Source organism: Oryctolagus cuniculus, chromosome 10 (genome assembly GCF_051225735.1).
Source record: "Oryctolagus cuniculus isolate XC-2025 breed Fujian yellow rabbit chromosome 10, ASM5122573v1, whole genome shotgun sequence".
Taxonomy (NCBI): Eukaryota; Metazoa; Chordata; class Mammalia; order Lagomorpha; family Leporidae; genus Oryctolagus; species Oryctolagus cuniculus.
This window is the reverse complement of record NC_142876.1, coordinates 10749044-10766944: the sequence shown is the minus strand read 5'-3', so window position 1 is coordinate 10766944 and position 17901 is coordinate 10749044.

Below are 17901 nucleotides of genomic sequence, written 5' to 3'. Positions count from 1 at the left end.
GGCACATTAGCAGGGAGCTGGATCAGAAGTGGAGCAGCTGGGATTCCAAGAGATGGTCATATGGAATACTGGCACCACAGGTGGCAGCTTTACTGCTATACCACAATGCTGGCCCCCAGAACATTTTAAAGTCATGTAAGACCATTGAATAGACAGATAAATATTTGTGAAGTGAAAAACAATCAGAAAATGTCATTGTTGAGCTCAAAGTAGACTGAGTAATAAGCAGAAGATATAATACATGGAAACTATTAAGAGATAAATCCTAAAGTCTGTCTTATGAAATTAGTGCAAAATTGTGTGGATCTGTAAAGGAACAGTAGCTGACCCGAATGTCCAAACTGTAACCACATCTCTAAGTAAAGAGGGAAGTTAATTTTAGGACCCAGGAAAAAAGTAATTCCCCAAATCCAGAGTAATCAGTAGGTTAGTTTCATGTAGCTACGAATACAAATGATGATCATTCCAAGTGGGACTCAGAGATTGAATGCCAGTCCATATAAGTTAAAAAAGACAAAACATAATCCCAGTCCTGAAGTGTCAAGAATAAAAAAAAAAAAAAAAAGCAGACATAAGCCTTTTCAGACCAAGATACATTTGAGTTGCGTTATAAAACACACGCTAGACCATAGGAAATTCAGGCAAGAATTTCACCCCTGAATTTGCAAAACAATTTGAAGCTGTTTATCAGTTACTACCACCTAAACTTGTGCTGCTCCCATGTTTAGCATCATTGCGATGGGCTAAAATATTAACTGTGATATGGGAATTGACTGAGATCACACAACGGAGAACAAAGACTGTTTATTAGGGATTTGCTTTTTTTTTTTTTTTTTTTTTTTTTTTGACAGGCAGAGTGGACAGTGAGAGAGAGAGAGAGACAGAGAGAAAGGTCTTCCTTTGCCGTTGGTTCACCCTCCAATGGCCGCCGCGGCCAGCGCGCTGCGGCCGGCGCACCGCACTGATCCGATGGCAGGAGCCAGGAGCCAGGTGCTTTTCCTGGTCTCCCATGGGGTGCAGGGCCCAAGCACCTGGGCCATCCTCCACTGCACTCCCTGGCCACAGCAGAGAGCTGGCCTGGAAGAGGGGCAACCGGGACAGAATCGGCGCCCCAACCGGGACTAGAACCTGGTGTGCCTGCGCCGCTAGGCGGAGGATTAGCCTAGTGAACCACGGCACCGGCCAGGGGTTTGCTTTTGCAAGGGAAGCAGCCACAGTCACTCAGAGTTGACAAAAATTCAAGGACAGACAGGACGGTGAGGAAGCTGTGGAGGGAAACAAACCAAAAAGGAAAGGGATGAACACATCCTGATTTTGGCTGCTTTTCTGGGGAACTGGAGACAGGCTAACTTCAAGCAGTCTACACAATGTGACTATTGAGGAAAGTATATTTTATTCTCATAGTAATCCTACATTGGAAAGAGGAGCAAACAAGGAGGGAAGCTGGTGGTTTGATTAAGTCTTGATCATTTGGGCTGATTGTTTCCGAGCTGTTGATCTGGCTCTTCAAGCTTGTGACTACAGAGGCTGGTTGTCATAGGGTCTGGGCGTTTTCTGGATATTTAGTCTCCCAGTGTATTTATATTTAAATATAAGAAGAGAAAAACAAAGAATAAATGATCTTTTAAAATCTTTTAAAATCTTAAAATCTTAAAATAAATGATCTTTTAAAAATGGGCCCATCTTTGCCTTAAGGAAAAGTTTACCACCTAGTGAATAGCAGTCTGGAAGTTCCTAAACAGGAATAACCTCCACTCCTAGGAGTAACGGTGAGAGGCAGATAGAACATGATACCCAGAAGACATGGAATACAGATGTGAGCCAGAGGAAGGAAAATGTGCAGAAGCAAATATATTCTGTCATTGGGTTTTAACAACAACATGTGAGCATCCATGATTACATTCTTGCTAAAGCACAGACCCATGACTTCTCAAAAGTCAGAAGATTAGAACCGGACTCAACATGTTTCACGAAGAAGCTGACCTCATCCCAGATGCCAGGACCAGAGGGATGCAGACCCACAGGACTTTCCAGAAGGCAAGAATTCACCTCACCCAGTACAGTCTAAGACATCTTCCTCTGTCTCCTGCTTCATGGAGTTTAGAACTGATTTTGAGAAGAAAGTGGTTCTGTGGAAATTCCTACTCTACTGAGTAAAGTACTCAATAACTGAAAAAATGAACAACCCTGTATACATTGTATTCTATCCCCAAGCAATTATTCATGTTCTATTTTCTGGAACAAGTGAGGCTTTTTAAATAATTAAGATAGATTCAATACTTCTGTAAAGTATTTTTGTAGAGATGAATTCTTGGGTTGTGGAAGTCCTCATTATATTTCTCATAAACTAAGTTTCTCCTTCTGGTTGTCATTTTGGAATACATGTCCACCATCAGGGTTGGTTAGAAGAAGGAAGGTTTCTTAAAGTCAAAGAAAAATATTCAAAGTTGATCAAAGAGATAAAAAAGAGGGTAGGCATTGTGGCTTAAATTGTTAACAACTAGGCGATGCTGGCATTCAACATGAGAGCTCCAGTTCTAGTCCCAGCTGCTTTGATTCTAATCCAGCTTCCTGCTAATGCACCTAGGAAAACAAAGTAATAGCTTAAGCACTTGGGTCCCTGTCATCCATGTGGGAGACCTGGGTGGAGGTCTTGGCTCCTAAAGTCAGCCTAGAGCAGCCTTGATTATTTGAGGAATGAATCAGTGGATGAAAGACTTCTTTCTCTGTTTCTCTCCCTCTCTCTCTGCCACTCTTTCAAATAAATAAATAAAAGAAAACATAAAGAAGAAGTTTCCCTTTGAATAATTTTTATGCTCAAAGAGAAAATTTTATATAAATATAAAAGTAATGCAACCTCTTCAGAGAAATGTGTAATAATAATGAAAGGATGAGGCCGGTGCCGCGGCTCACTAGGCTAATCCTCCACCTTGCGGTGCTGGCACACCGGGTTCTAGTCCCGGTTGGGGCGCCGGATATTCTGTCCCGGTTGCCCCTCTTCCAGGCCAGCTCTCTGCTGTGGCCGGGGAAGGCAGTGGAGGATGGCCCAAGTCCTTGGGCCCTGCATCCCATGGGAGACCAGGAGAAGCACCTAGCTCCTGCCTTCGGATTAGCGCGGTGCGCTGGCTGCAGTGCGTCACCGCGGTGGCCACTGGAGGGTGAACCAATGGCAAAGGAAGACCTTTCTCTCTGTCTCTCTCTCTCACTGTCCACTCTGCCTGTCTAAAAAATAAATAAATAAATAAAAAATAATAATGAAAGGATGAGAACATAGCTCCTAAAGGATGCAAAAACAAAGACAAACCCAGACCCCTTCCAAAGGATGGCTTTTTGATTCCAACTGACAGTGATGATTAGCTTTAGGAAAAGGGTCACTTCAGAACGACAGCTTGGTCTTCAGTGTAATTTCCTGAGCATCAACAGCTCATCTGAACCTCTAAGACAGAAAATGGGGCACATACTTTCCTTTTTGCACATTAAGAGATTAGAGGCCCTCAGAAATCCTGTAGTAAGGAAATCTGGTTAATCTGGTTGGGCCACTGATCCATCAAATGATATGAGCCGATGGGTGACCCTAGTCACTTGAGTGCAGTTCTGAGCACGTGATACCAGGAGTTTTAGGAAATCACAGGTGGGAAGGGTCATAAATGCTCAGACCCCAGGAAAAGTCATCTGTGGTTTCTGGTGGTTCTTTGAACAAGTTTTATAAATAAACAAGGAAAATAACATGAGAAACAGGCAGATTTAGCTTAACTTTAGGAAAATAAGCAAAGGTATCAGGGACTGGCACTGAGGTGTAGAGGGCTAAGCTGACACCCACTTCGCCAGAATCACTTATGGGCTTAGGTGAGGGTCTGGGCTGTTCCGCTTCTGACCCAACTCCTTGCTAATGCACCTGAGAAAACGGCAGAAGATGGCCCAAGTCCCAGGGCCCCTGCCACTCACATGGAAGATCCAAAGTTTCCAGCTCCTGCCTCTGGCCTGGCCCAGCCCAGTCTTTGTGGCCATGTGGGGAGACAACCAGTTCCAGTTCTTGGTACAGTATACAACATGGTGTTGTGAACTCTAGTTCTCACACTATGAAAGAAGTACCAGAAACCAATACATCTATACAACTTTGTGTGTGTGTGTGTGTGTGTGTATAATTTATTTATTTCAAAGTATGGAAAGGGAGAGAGAGAGAGAGAGAGAGTGAGAGAGAGAGAGAGAAAATCTTTCATCTGATGGTTCATTACCCAAAAACCCACAACAGCCAGGCCTAAGTCAGGAGGCAGGAGCTTAATCTAGGGCTCCCGTGTGGGTGATAGAAATGCATAAACTCTGACAGGTGTCCACTGGCGCTGTGGTGCACTGGCAGGAAGTTTAATCAGAAGTGTAGAGTGACTGAGACTCAAATCAGGGACTCTGAAATGGGATGCAGCCATCTCAAGCGGCAGCTTAACCCACAACAATACCCCCATACTTGTATTTTCAAATTTTCGTTCATAAGAAACAATTTACATGGGCAAATTTTCTGATTCTAAATAAGGGGAAAATGTTCAATAAGTATTTGATGACTACAATTTCATAGAAGGCAAATTTCAGAATACTCAGACTTGCCAACTCAAATTGATCTTCTGATTGGCCTTAGAAATAATCACTAAATTGACCTCTCGTGAATGCTGAGGAGTAAAATGGTGCACAGTGTGAGTACGCAGGTTTTCTTGGTTGTTAGCTGTTCTGGACTGAATGCTAATGGCACAGAGATCTGAGCTCTTCCATCTTCAGCCAGAACTTTCTACAGCTCCAAATCTCTGTGTGTGTCCTGGATGTGGAATCCTGAGTCTCACAGATATTTCTCCAGTGTCCCTTCATTTCTGGGTCTTTCTTCTTTATATTTAATAATAATCTGACTTCTTAAAATTTTCTCCCTACTTGCTTCAATTACTTTTTTGTTTTTCTCTTTTGAGAAGAAAAGAAAAACTTAAACATCCATATGAAGCAACCATAGAGTTATAAATATTTTCTTTCATATATAGAAATAACTTTTAGCTTTTTCTAATGTTTTCTCTTTTTGACATTCAATCTAAATGAGCACACACGAAAGCACCTTTTCTATCATTGTGCTTTGAATTGTTCTACTTGTACGCAATGATGTATCCTCTCATTTAGAACAGGTCTATAGAGAATCCCATTGATGTGGCCTAGTCAAAGCTAGTGTGTATTTTCTAAATATTCTCAAGATCAGTTTTTAGAATGAAAGAAATTAGGCCGGCGCTGCAGCTAATCCTCCGCCTGCGGCGCAGGCACCCCTGGGTTCTAGTCCTGGTTGAGGCGCCAGATTCTGTCCCGGTTGCCCCTCTTCCAGGCCAGCTCTCTGCTGTGGCCCGGGAGTGCAGTGGAGGATGGCCCGAGTGCTTGGGCCCTGCACCCCATGGGAGACCAGGAGAAGCACCTGGCTCCTGCCTTCGGATCAGCGCCATGCGCCAGCCGCAGCGCCCCAGTTGCAGTGGCCATTGGAGGGTGAACCAATGGTAAAGGAAGATCTTTCTCTCTGTCTCTCTCTCTCACTGTCCACTCTGCCTGTCAAAAAAAGAAAAGAATGAAGGAAATTAAGGTAGAAGATTGTTTATTATTTTATAGTACAATTATATACCTTTTATTCTAAAAAGGAGCTAGTTCACAAAGTACACTTCAAACCTTTAGTCTATAAAGAAAGACAAGATTGGGGGTAACATACACACTGTATATGTGTGAATATTTAACTTTAGAATACCACTCCCCTAAAGGTATATTCAAAGGATTTAATAACAAAAGGACACTTTAAAAATAAATTGACAAATGGCTTGTTACATAGAAGCAAATATTCAGTCTGCAGTCACAACATAAATTTTATACACCAACATAAAATTTAAATAAAATTTGCTGATAACATTTTTGATAGGTGTGCCAGTGCATTATAAATCAACCTTAGTTGTTTGTGCTGATGCTATTGCACTCGTACACTATAATGATTTAGGACAGGGAAAGAGATGGGCGATTTTTCAATAAGGGGCAAGTAGTAAATATTTTAGAACCTACAGTGTTACTGTCTGTGTTAGAAATTAACCCTGCTGCTGCAGCCGAGAAGCCAGTACAGACAAAACACAGATCATGATGGCTGTGCCCCAATAAAACTTTATTTGCAAAAGCAAATAGCAGGCTGCTTTTATCATACAAGCCATTGTTTACTAAGCTCTGATTTAGGGCTGTAAAATGCCTTGGCTGTATAAAGAACTATTACTCCTTGTGAATTACTACAGTGTTATAATTGTGTTCTTGTAAATGTTGTATTTGAAACTCAAGGTATTTTGAATGAACTCTTTAATAAAAATTGTTACAATCCTATTATACTAAGGATCATGCTTTCCCAAGCGTTTTGTAACATCGGTGTATTTGTATGGTGATAGCTTCTTTATAAAAGATGTGTTAAGAAGTTGTACAATAATTACTGTAATTACACTCTCGAAGATACTTGATTTTTTCTATGATACCTAGCATTACTCAAATGATATAGTATATCCTATTATATTTAATGAGAAGTTTCAAAGCTAGACTGTAAGCTCCTTCAGCAAAGGAATATTTTATACATGTTACATATTCCATGTGGTAGCTAACACAGAATAATGTTTGATTGAACAATCATTGATTTGCATGTGATTTTTCTCTTCATGTCTACAAAAGAAGTAACAGTCTCCCTATTTTGGATAGGGATTTAGTATTTATTTATTTCCTTATTTCAATAAAAACACAATCCATGATGAAAATTTAAAGCAATAACAATTTAATCACAGTCAACAGCATCACTCTATGTTACCTATTAAAAATCATATTGCATTATTATATATATTATTATTATCTATCATTCATCTGGTATTTGAGATAGGTATTAACAGTATAACTATAACAGCAAAACATGCCCATCATTTATTACAAGTCATCTCAGCAAGGAAGTATGTGAATGCATTTAACCTAAATCACTGCAGGAATCTGTTTTTCTCATCTGAATTCAGCTGCAATAGACCTATGAATTTGGAAGCCCTGCATTCTCATGGTTATTCCCACTCTTATGCCTAACATGTGTCTATCCACTAAGATCTCACCCTTTAGGCAATATCCTATTTACTTTGTTTCTGATGATCTTTTGAAAAATAGCTATATACTGTTTTAGACAATCCTTTGAAATGAATAAAAATGTAATGGGTAAACAGTTTTTAGGGCAGCTTTATGTGCGTGCAAAACGCCACTCTTTAGGGCCTTTTATTGATAATAGCCTATTGTCATTATCAATTATCCAGGGTTTATACATATAAGCATATATGCATATATTTCCTGTATTTAACTGAGAACTAAACATATTGCTGGTTTCCAAAAATACTTTTTGAAATAATTGATAAGAATTTCAAAACACTTGAGAATAAATTTAGAGTCAGTACTTAACAAAGTGATAATAGCTTATGTTTGCTAATATATAGCAAGTATGCAAGAAAAGTACATTTGCTTTTAATTGAATGTATTTCTAATTACATGACTCATTAGTGGAATTTAAATAATTCCCATATTTCTCCTCATTATAATTTAGAGACTTCAAAGCACTAAAACAATTTCTTGCTTTACGTGTATCAAAGCTCCTGACATTAGGTATAATGTGACAAAGAGAGAACCAAAGACTGACAAAATTCTAAATGGCTCAGACTCAAACCGCTTTCTCACCATTTCCAGTTCACTTCCTTCCTTCCTAGCAGCAACTGGCAGTGAGGAGTAACACACTGTTCAAAGGAAATGTTGAGGACGCTAAGGGGCACATCAGATGGAGTATAAGATCATGAAGCCCTGAGAATGTAGGACGTATTAGGAGAGACGGAAAGAGGAATAAGTAGTGGATAGTGGCTGTTTTTAAAGATAAGGATCTAAAGTAGTTATTTTCATGTTTTTTTTCCATCTAAGAACACACATTCTAATAATGTTCCACTGGAGGTTGCCAGGGACGATATTGTGTATGTGGGGGCCGATAATACTGCTCTAATAATTTCAAGATAACTAACTCATTAGTTCACTCATTTCTTCATTAGAGCATCTTACTGGTCATGTCTATAGTCCAAGTATGGTGTTAGCACTAGGATGCAGGTTCTGAATGACATAAAATATCTGGGCTTGGAAAGTTCATGGTTTATGCAGAGAGGGACAGAAAAGAAAACCGATCACTATAAATCAGCATGTTCAGTACTATAATATGCACATGGTGATTTATAATCACAGATGAGGTATTTGCTAAGTGTAAGTCAGAGAAGAGGTGAACTAAATTTTGAAAGATTTATATGAACGTGCAAGTGGAGGTTGTTTCTTTAAAGTTTAAATGAATATAATTGAACATAAATCTTTGTGTTCACCTGCTATATTCAAGCTATCGTTTTTGTTCCTCATTTCCATGATAAACTTTGTGTAGTGCTACCTCTTATTCAAAAATGTACATACCCTAACTCCTTACTAACATAATTTAAGTCTTGTTTTTAAGAAAACTTTCTAATTTCAAATTTTTACTCTCATTCTAATACATTAAAATAACTTTCAGAGAGGATAGTCAAAGTTCTGTTACTAAATTTTCAACAAAATATTCATGCCTCTATACAAATTGTAAATAATTCCATAATAGTACTAGGCATTTGAAAAAATGGTTTACTATATGTAATATTGAAGAATTATCTACTCGATACAATGTTTATTATATTAGTTTAAAATGGCACTAATTCCTGACAAATGCCTTACAGAGTGGGATTACATCCACCAAGGAGAGCATGATAAATCTATGCAACCCTGATGTGGAGGGAATTCTCAAGGAGTTAAAGAATGGAAGCAAAAACCTTAATTCATTTCTGCCTTTTTTCATTCCACAGATACTTGAAGCTCACCTTCAAAAGGAAAAGCTTCAAGAACTAGAAGATATGCAGTACAAGCAAAGAAAAGCAGTGGGACCTAATCACCAGGTCATGTCAGACTCAACTGGATGTGTGCTACAGGGCACAACATTGTGTCATTATAATTGTATCGTTCACTAAACTTTATTTGTAGACTTGAGTTGTCTGGAGTAAGTGACCGTTAATACTAAATTTATAAACCCATTTCATTTATGTTTAAATAATGCCTAAAAATCTAAATAACAGTGAGCCTGATATGATCGTAAATGTAGTTGAAGTAGAAAAAAGAGAGTACTTTAAAGATTATTTGTTTTTGAAGGGTAAACATGTTGTTTAGCTTTAGAAATGAAATATTTGCCAATATGTGCTTTATACAAATATGCTTTCTGAATAAAATCCTGAACTGACTTTGATATATTGGGTTGACTTCCACTACTACATGAAAGGGCCATGGGATCTAGATGACAACATGGGACTTTTTCTTTTTTACTGCTCATAGGAGAAACAACTCTATCTTCTCTCTTTCTGTGCTTTCGTCACAGGAGCCAGCTCTATTCCAGATCAGAACAGTGGTCATGACCGTCTACTTTTCAGAGAAAACTGATTCTCTACTAGTTATCTTCATTTCGTTTTCTGTTTTGTATACCATCAAAGATTTCAGCATATTCATAGAGTTGTATTGCCGACAGAAAGTTTGAACAGCAACTGAGAGCATTCTACTGTCCATATAAAATAGCGATGCATGATGAAAACGTGAGTCAATTCCGAAACACTGCCTCAGAGCTGAGCAGTGGATGGTAGTGGCACTACTAGGTTTGCAATCACCCAGAAGCATTTTTAGAAGAGGGGAAGGATCCTCTCTTGAACAATCAAAATGCAAGTTTTCTTGGATTCCAAAACTGGCAAGATCTAAGTGTGGTTTACAAGAGTAAATTTTGATTGCATTTGTTTAATATTTTAATGAATACATTGGAATTCAGTGTATTTCTAACACAACTTCATTACATCTTACTATGAATTCATCCATTTGGTCCAGTTTTGAAACTGTTGTCTGCTATTGGACTCTACAATTATCTTTGTCATTGTGCTTCTCTATTATCCTTTAATCACCATAACCTCTGAATATATCCTTTCCTATTTTATCTATTGTTGATCATTGAAAACTTCTCATTCATAATGGAAGTTGGAAAAGTTATGCCAATTTTTTTATTTTAAAAAGTCTTGGTTATGTACTTGTCATATTTTCTTACTTTGTTCTCTTATAGTATCATCATTATTTCTTCATCCTTAAATATGTGTTCTGCCATCCTCATTTTTTACATTTTAACTTCACACATGAAACATTAATTTTCAATATTTCTTCTTAATCTAAGTGTTTATACCTATACCTATAGCCTTGAGTTGCTTTGGCTTTGTATCTGTTGAAAATCTTAATTGAAGCATTTTCATTTACCTAAATTACTAAGATTTTTTTTCAAATGTATATTTATTTAAAAAGAGAGAGACCGAGAGACACAGACTTTCCATCTGCTGATTAACTCTACGAATATCTGCTAGAGCAAGAGCTGGGTCAGGTTGAAACCGAGAACTCGGAACGTAACAATGGTCTCCTATGTAGGTGGCAGGGAATCAAGTACATAAGCCATCACTGATTAACAGCAAGATGTGTATTAGAAGGAAGCTGGAATGGAGGATGGAGCTGAGACTCAAACTCTGGGACTCAGAAATAGGAAACTTGCATTGCTAGTAGAGTCTCAACTTCTGAGCCAAATATTCATTCCTAATATTTTAATAATATTCCTTTGTGATTCTTCTCTCTCTGTCACACACACACACACACACACACACACACCACACCACACACCACACACGCGCGCACACACACAATAGTTTTAATGAAATTGCTATTTGGTCAAAGGTAACATTTATTTTTCTAAATCTATCAGAATTTATTCTATGGCCTAATATATTGCCAGTTTTCCTAAGTGTTCCATCTGCATTTAAAAATTATTTTCAGTTTCTTCTGAAATAGATCCATGACTACTACATAGATTTTCAAAGTACTTCAAGTTTCCTTTAAGGAAAGAACACACAAACAAAAGATTCAGTGAAAATAGAAACTGTAAAAATTTTAAAAGATGAAATATTTAAACAAGTATAAATAACATTTTCAAAAAATTGAATCATCCTGCATCTCTAGAATCCAGACATTAGCTACTGAGATTTACTCTCACAAATGGAGAACTCTTCCCTAAATTAGAATCTAAATCAGGTGTGACAGACAAAACAATGAGTCAAGTGGTTTAAGACTAAAACACATAGGAGACTTAAATCTATCCAAGAGCAAGAAATTATACCAATTTAAACTGCGCCATGCAGCTTGTCTTTTTTTAAAAAAATAAAGATTTATTTATTTACTTGAGAGACAGAGTTACAGAGAAAGGGAGAGACAGAGAGAGAGAGAGAGAGGTCTTCCATCCACTGGTTCACTTCCTAAATTGCCACAATGGCCAGAGCTGAGCCGATCCTATGCCAGGAGCCAGGAACTACTTCTGGGTCTCCCTTGAGGGTAGAGGGACCCAAGCACTAGGGCCATCTTCTACCACTTTCCCAGGCTATCAGCAGAGAGCTGGACTGGAAATGGAGCAGCCAGAAGTTGAATCAGTGCCTATATGGTATGCCGGCACTGTAAGCAGATGCTTAACTTAATACGTCACAGAGCCAGTCCCTGCATCTTGTTTTTAATAAATGTCTATTAAAATTCCCTCTTTAAAAAAAAAAAAAGGGAAAAAGGGGGGGGGGTTATGCTGTGAAAATCCTTTTGAAGAAAGACCTAGAATTAGCAGAGCAGATAAACTAGGCATAAGGATGACAATTTTTTCAAATCTTACTGAATAAGAAATCCAGAGGAAACTGACCTCAGAAAGTACTAGACCATCAAAATAAAATACCTAAAAATGTTGCAGATTTTTCTTTCTCCAAAAATGTTACAGCAATTCTATGTCCCGACTCTCACACAGCTAATATGAATGTTCTAATTGCTTGGTTCATGCCTCACGACTCTAAAGCATTAGGAACACAGACAAGGAAGAGTGTGTAAAGCAGAAGTAGTTTATTGAAAGGATCAGAGGAAGCTTCCAGTAGCTGGGAGGGATCCTTGAAGGAGGCACTCTGGAGGGCTGATTTATCTAGCGGTTTTAAAAGGCTGTAAAAGAGGATGTCTCTGTGGTTGATCTGAGAGAGGCCTTATGAAAAACAATGACTTGATCCAGTCCTTGTCCTGACTGACGAGGGACAACTTACTACTTTATTCCTTTTAGTATTTTTTTGCTCTACTTAATATTATTGGTTGAACTCTTTAATTAACACACAATTATTCTTAGCTGTTTAAATTTAACTGAAAAGTGATCCCTGTTAAATATAAGAGCGGGAATAAGAGAGGGAGGGGATGTACAGTTCGACACATGCTCAATTGTACTTACCTCTAATGGTAGAGTTAGAAATGTGCCAGGGGATTCCAATTCAATCCCATCAAGGTGGCATGTACCAATGCCATCTCACTAGTCAAATGATCAGTTTCAGTTCACAGTTGATCATAATGATAAGATTAAGAGTCAAAGGGATCACATGAGCAAGACTTGTGTCTGCTAATACTAACTGATGGAATTAAAAAAGGAGAGAAAGTTCCAACATGGGAAGCGGGATACACAGCAGACTCATAGAATGGCAGATGTCCTAGACAGCACTCTGGCCTCAGAATCAACCCTTAAGGCATTCAGATATGGCTAAAAAGCTCATGAGAGTATTTCAGGCATGGAAAGCCAAGACACTCTGGCAAAAAAAAAAAAAATATATATATATATATATATATGACCTAAATGAAAGATCTCTGTGAGTGAGATCCCAGCAGAAAGAATGGGCCATCAAAGAAGGAGGTACCTTTCTTTGAAGGGAGGAGAGAACTTCCACTTTGACTATGGCCTTGTCAAATAAGATCGGAGTTGGCGAACTCAAGAGGCTTCCATAGCCTTGGCAACTCATGACAAGAGCCTCAGGTGATTACTGATGCCATAAATAAGCGTGTCAATTGTAAAAATCAACAATAGGAGTCACTGTGAACTTACTCCCCATGTGGGATCTCTGTCCTTAATGTGTTGTACTATGTGAATTAACGGTATAACTAGTACTCAAACAGTACTTTATACTTCGTGTTTCTGTGTGGGTGCAAACTGTTGAAATCTTTACTTAGTATATACTAAATTGATCTTCTGTATATAAAGATAATTTAAAATGAATCTTGATGTGAATGGGATGGGAGAGGGAGTGGGAGATGGGATGGTTGTGGGGGGGAGGGAGGTTATGTGGGGAAAAAGCTGCTATAATCCAAAAGTTGTACTTTGGAAATTTATATTTATTAAATAGAAATTTTAAAAAAGAAGTATCAGCTTTCATTGGTTAATAAGGTGAAAGTTGTCTCCAATAACAGAGATTCTTCAGAGAATTTGGATGTTTGACTTTTGTCAGGTCCTCCAAGACTCATATCCAGAAGATGGGGAGAGCCCTCTGATCCCTGTTTACATAGCTGGGATTCTCTCTCTGTCAATCCACATTCTGAAACTGCCATCAGGGAGAAGGGTTAATATGCTCTGGCTATTTTGAGCTGGAGAGGGGCAACGCTAGAGACAGCAGACAGGGATCTTCCTTCAGAGGCCTGTCCAGGGGTCCCTAGGAGAAGGCCTGAATTCCCAGTTCCATCTGTAGGACCATCTGGAGTTTGACAGCCTCTAGATAAGAAAAGACAAGCTTTAAAAGAAGGTTGAGTATATAGGGCCCAAGTATAAGCAGTATTGACAAAATACAAAGAACCAGAAAGGGAAAATTCATGTCCATATGTTACAGAGTCTTAAGGAGGACAAGAGGGACTATAGCCAGCTAGCACCTGAGACTGCCTGTTATTTTAGGTTATCTATGGGCTTGATGTTTTTTAAAAATCTGTAGGTTTTCTTTCACCTGGTAGGAAGTATTAATTGAAAAGCAGCATGCTGGCTGGCGCTGCGGCTCACTAGGCTAATCCTCCGCCTTGCGGCGCCGGCACACCAGGTTCTAGTCCCAGTCGGGGTGCCGGATTCTGTCCCGGTTGCCCCTCTTCCAGGCCAGCTCTCTGCTGTGGCCAGGGAGTGCAGTGGAGGATGGCCCAAGTGCTTGGGCCCTGCACCCCATGGGGGACCAGGATAAGTACCTGGCTCCTGCCATCGGATCAGCGCGGTGCGCCAGCCGCGGCAGCCATTGGAGGGTGAACCAACAGCAAAGGAAGACCTTTCTCTCTGTCTCTCTCTCATTGTCCACTCTGCCTGTCAAAAAAAAAAAAAAAAAAAAAAGAAAGAAAGAAAGAAAAAAAAGAAAAGCAAGGTGCTTCATTTAATAATGCACATATTCCACTTTATTGGGCTGTGAGGGTGTCTAATGACCAGTGATTTTCAAAACAACAATGAATTAATGGAAAATTGTGGAGCCTTGACAAACTTTTTGTGGCTTCCCATACAAGTTGAACCATAAGGACAAGATTTAAGATAGATATCTCCTATGTGGAAGACGACCAAAGGAAACCTTGGGAATTTAGTATACCACTCAGGTTCTTTCTAAGATGGGATTGTCATTTACATGTCCCCAGAAATAAAGGGGATGTTTATAAGCCCTCGCTGTGAGGCATGCAATAAGCAGTGTTAGAGCCATGGCACTGTGCTGTTAATGGAGGTAAGAAGGTAAGCAATAAGATGAAAAGGACTAGTGCTCTTAGTAACAAGACTATTCTCACAAACAACTGCAGACTGATGAGGGGATTGAGGGATTAAAGGCTGGGAGGAGTGTGCATAAGATCTACTTATCTTTTCTTTAAAAAGGAGTTTCAGTCTTTCAAGGGCTTGGCAGGCATGTTCATCTTCCTTAGAAGTGTTAAAGTAATCCTTCAAGATCAAATCTGAAGTTGGTACTGAAACCCAGGCTTTCACCTGGGAAGGGTGGGTCCAGGAGTCTAATTCGGACATGTTTACTAAGTGGAGATAGAAAGAATCACAACCCAACCCTCCTCTAAAGAAGGAGAGATAACTGGAAGTATCTTAGTTAACACTGAGTCTCCTGGTAATTAAGGCTTCTGATTTCCTGGGTTGTGTCTCTGGGAGATCTTGAATGGCCTGTTGGAATCTGGCAAGGGCTGTGATGTTTTCAGCTGATCATGTATGAAGTTTCACTGTCCATTAGGAGATCACTAGTAAGGAAAGGACAACCAAACAGCATTTCATAAGTGCTCAAACCTAACGGTAATGAGGGGTATTTCTAAGACTACTGGGAAGAGAGAACTAGGAAAGCTGAGTTTCCTGAGATAGCTTCCTGATTATAACCTGAGGATGTCCTCACTTTTTCCTTCTTTCCTTAATGACTGGGGCCTCCAGGCACAATGGAAATGATAGAGTCTCTGAGCCATTGTTGGCCTGAAAGAGGGCTTGTTGTCACTTTGTAGGCTCTTAGGAAGTTCAAACCAAGGGACTATTTCAGAGATCAAGTAACTTTACTACTTCAGGAGCCCTCTCAGATCTGCTGGAAAAGGCTTCCACCCAATTAGCAACACGAGGGAGTTGGCCTGACCTGAAACCTTCATTTACTCCTGGACCTTGCTCCACTCTCATGCATTGGATAAATTACTGTGCCAGGACACTGAGGCAGAACAAAATCAACATTCTCACTGTCAAAAGATGGAGAGGCTTAGTCAAATCTGTGCCAGCAAGCCTGTGCTCTGAGTCTTTCAGACTGACAGATGTGCTAATTGCTTTTGACTGGCTGACAGAGTCTTAGTGATTTCAATCGATGGTGGAAACAAGGATCTCTGAACAAAGACGCAAAGGCCGTCGATCTTAACTCACCCATCCAATAACCCCAGAGGAGTCCCCGAGAAATTTTGCAGAATTTTCTTTCCACCAAATTTTGTGTTACAACCCTTATGCAGGAGCACCAGTGTCCTGAGAGCTAATTTTCGTGTCTCACGACCATGAGGAATAGGATCATGGACGAGGAAGAGTGTGAAGCAGAAGCCGTTTATTGAAAGAAGCAGAGAAAGCTCCCAGCAGCCAGGAGGGTGTCCCCTAAGGAGGGAACCATTAAGGGCTGTGTAGGGGTTTTTATAGGCTGTGAAAAGGGAAATTCTCAGGATTGGTCTGGGAGATGCATTGAAAAGTCCTGGTTTGGATTGGTTAAGTGGGTGAAAGTTAAGTCTCCAGTCACAGAAGCCCTTCATAGAAGCTGCTCCCTGGATTTTCTCAGGTCTCTGAGACTCGTGGCCAGATGTTGAGGATGGACCCCCCACCCCGTCCCTGTCCATCTAGCCGGGAGTCTGCCTCTGTCAGCAGTAAGAGTACTGCCTTGGGAAGTAGTCACTGCCGTTCTGAGCACAAGCCTTTCTGAAGCTGTCAAGGGCTGAGACACAAAAAGAGGCTGCACAGCAAGGCTGGATTTAGAGAACTTAGTAACAGAGAATGGAGCAGGCAGCAGCGGATACTGAAAGGTCAGGCTGGTCCGTTCCCTCCTGCCCACAGGCAAAGCCACACAGGAAGGGTGGGGAGGGTGTCAGAGCAAAACAAGCATTCAACAACACAGCTGCAACAGAACATCACCACGATCAGTGAAAACACTGGAAGGATGTGCTCCAAAATCAGGAAAAGCATATGAAAAAAAAGACTAAAAGAGATAAGAAATGAGACACACAAGAAAATGACTCAGACTTTATAGTCCACAGGAAAAAAAAATTCTTAAAAGGGAACTGACAAACTCAGAGATAAATTTTAAAATAAAAATTTTAACAACTCATAAATAGAAACTAAATTACAGAGAACAAAAAGAGCAAAGTGACACCACAAAAATGCAGTAATTAAAATATTTAAGAAAAACATAAATTAAATAAACATGAGTAAGAAAGTAATAGTCTTTATGGAGAAGTGGATGTTATAGAAGATGGCCAGGCCGGCGTCGCAGCTCACTAGGCTAATCCTCCGCCTTGCGGCGCCGGCACCCCATGGGAGACCAGGATAAGTACCTGGCTCCTGCCATGGGATCAGCGCGGTGCACTGGCCGCGGTGGCCATTGGAGGGTGAACCAACGGCAAAGGAAGACCTTTCTCTCTGTCTCTCTCTCACTGTCCACTCTGCCTGTCAAAAAAAAAAAAAAAAGAAGAAGAAGAAGAAGATGGCCAAAGAGGTTATATTAAGACCACCTACATGGTGTGTGGGGTCCAGTAACAAAAGGCAAATATTAGCACCCTTGCTCACAAAGTAGGAGGAAAAGACACTGCCAAAGGTAGTGTAATAGGGATCTCTTGCAGTTTCTTTTGAGTTCTTTCTCAGTGAGTGATTTTATTTATTTATTTATTTGCTAATTTTTTTTATTTGCTGTTTAATGTCGCATTTGTCACCTCATGATGGTGCTGGCAGTTGATGTGGGCTTCACATCTTCCTAAACATTGAACCAACAAACTTCCTGGGAGATCAGGAAAGTCCAGTTGGAATCACTTGCTCCCACGATCAGACATTTTAACTCACTGGGAAACTAGAAGATGGGCAAGAAACTCACTGTTCTGTGTCCAGTCTGGGGTGAAGGAAGGCCACTGCCACAACACTTCAAGACGGAGAGATGGGCACACATCCAACACTGATGTTCTCTACTCGGTCACCTCCACAGTGCAGAGGTGGTGGAAGCATGATCTGGAATTGGGGGTGTCTGACCTCATCAGAGGAATATGAAGGAGTTGGGAGCAAGGACCCATCCTGCGGAGGCTGGGAGACTGTGAGAAACGGGATTGGTCAGCAGGGGCGCCCATAACTTCTCCACTTACTGGTCAGGCTTTACTTACGAAATACAAATTCAAAGATACACTTATATAGACATTCAAGACAGCCCATCCAGAGCATTTACCTCCAAGCAC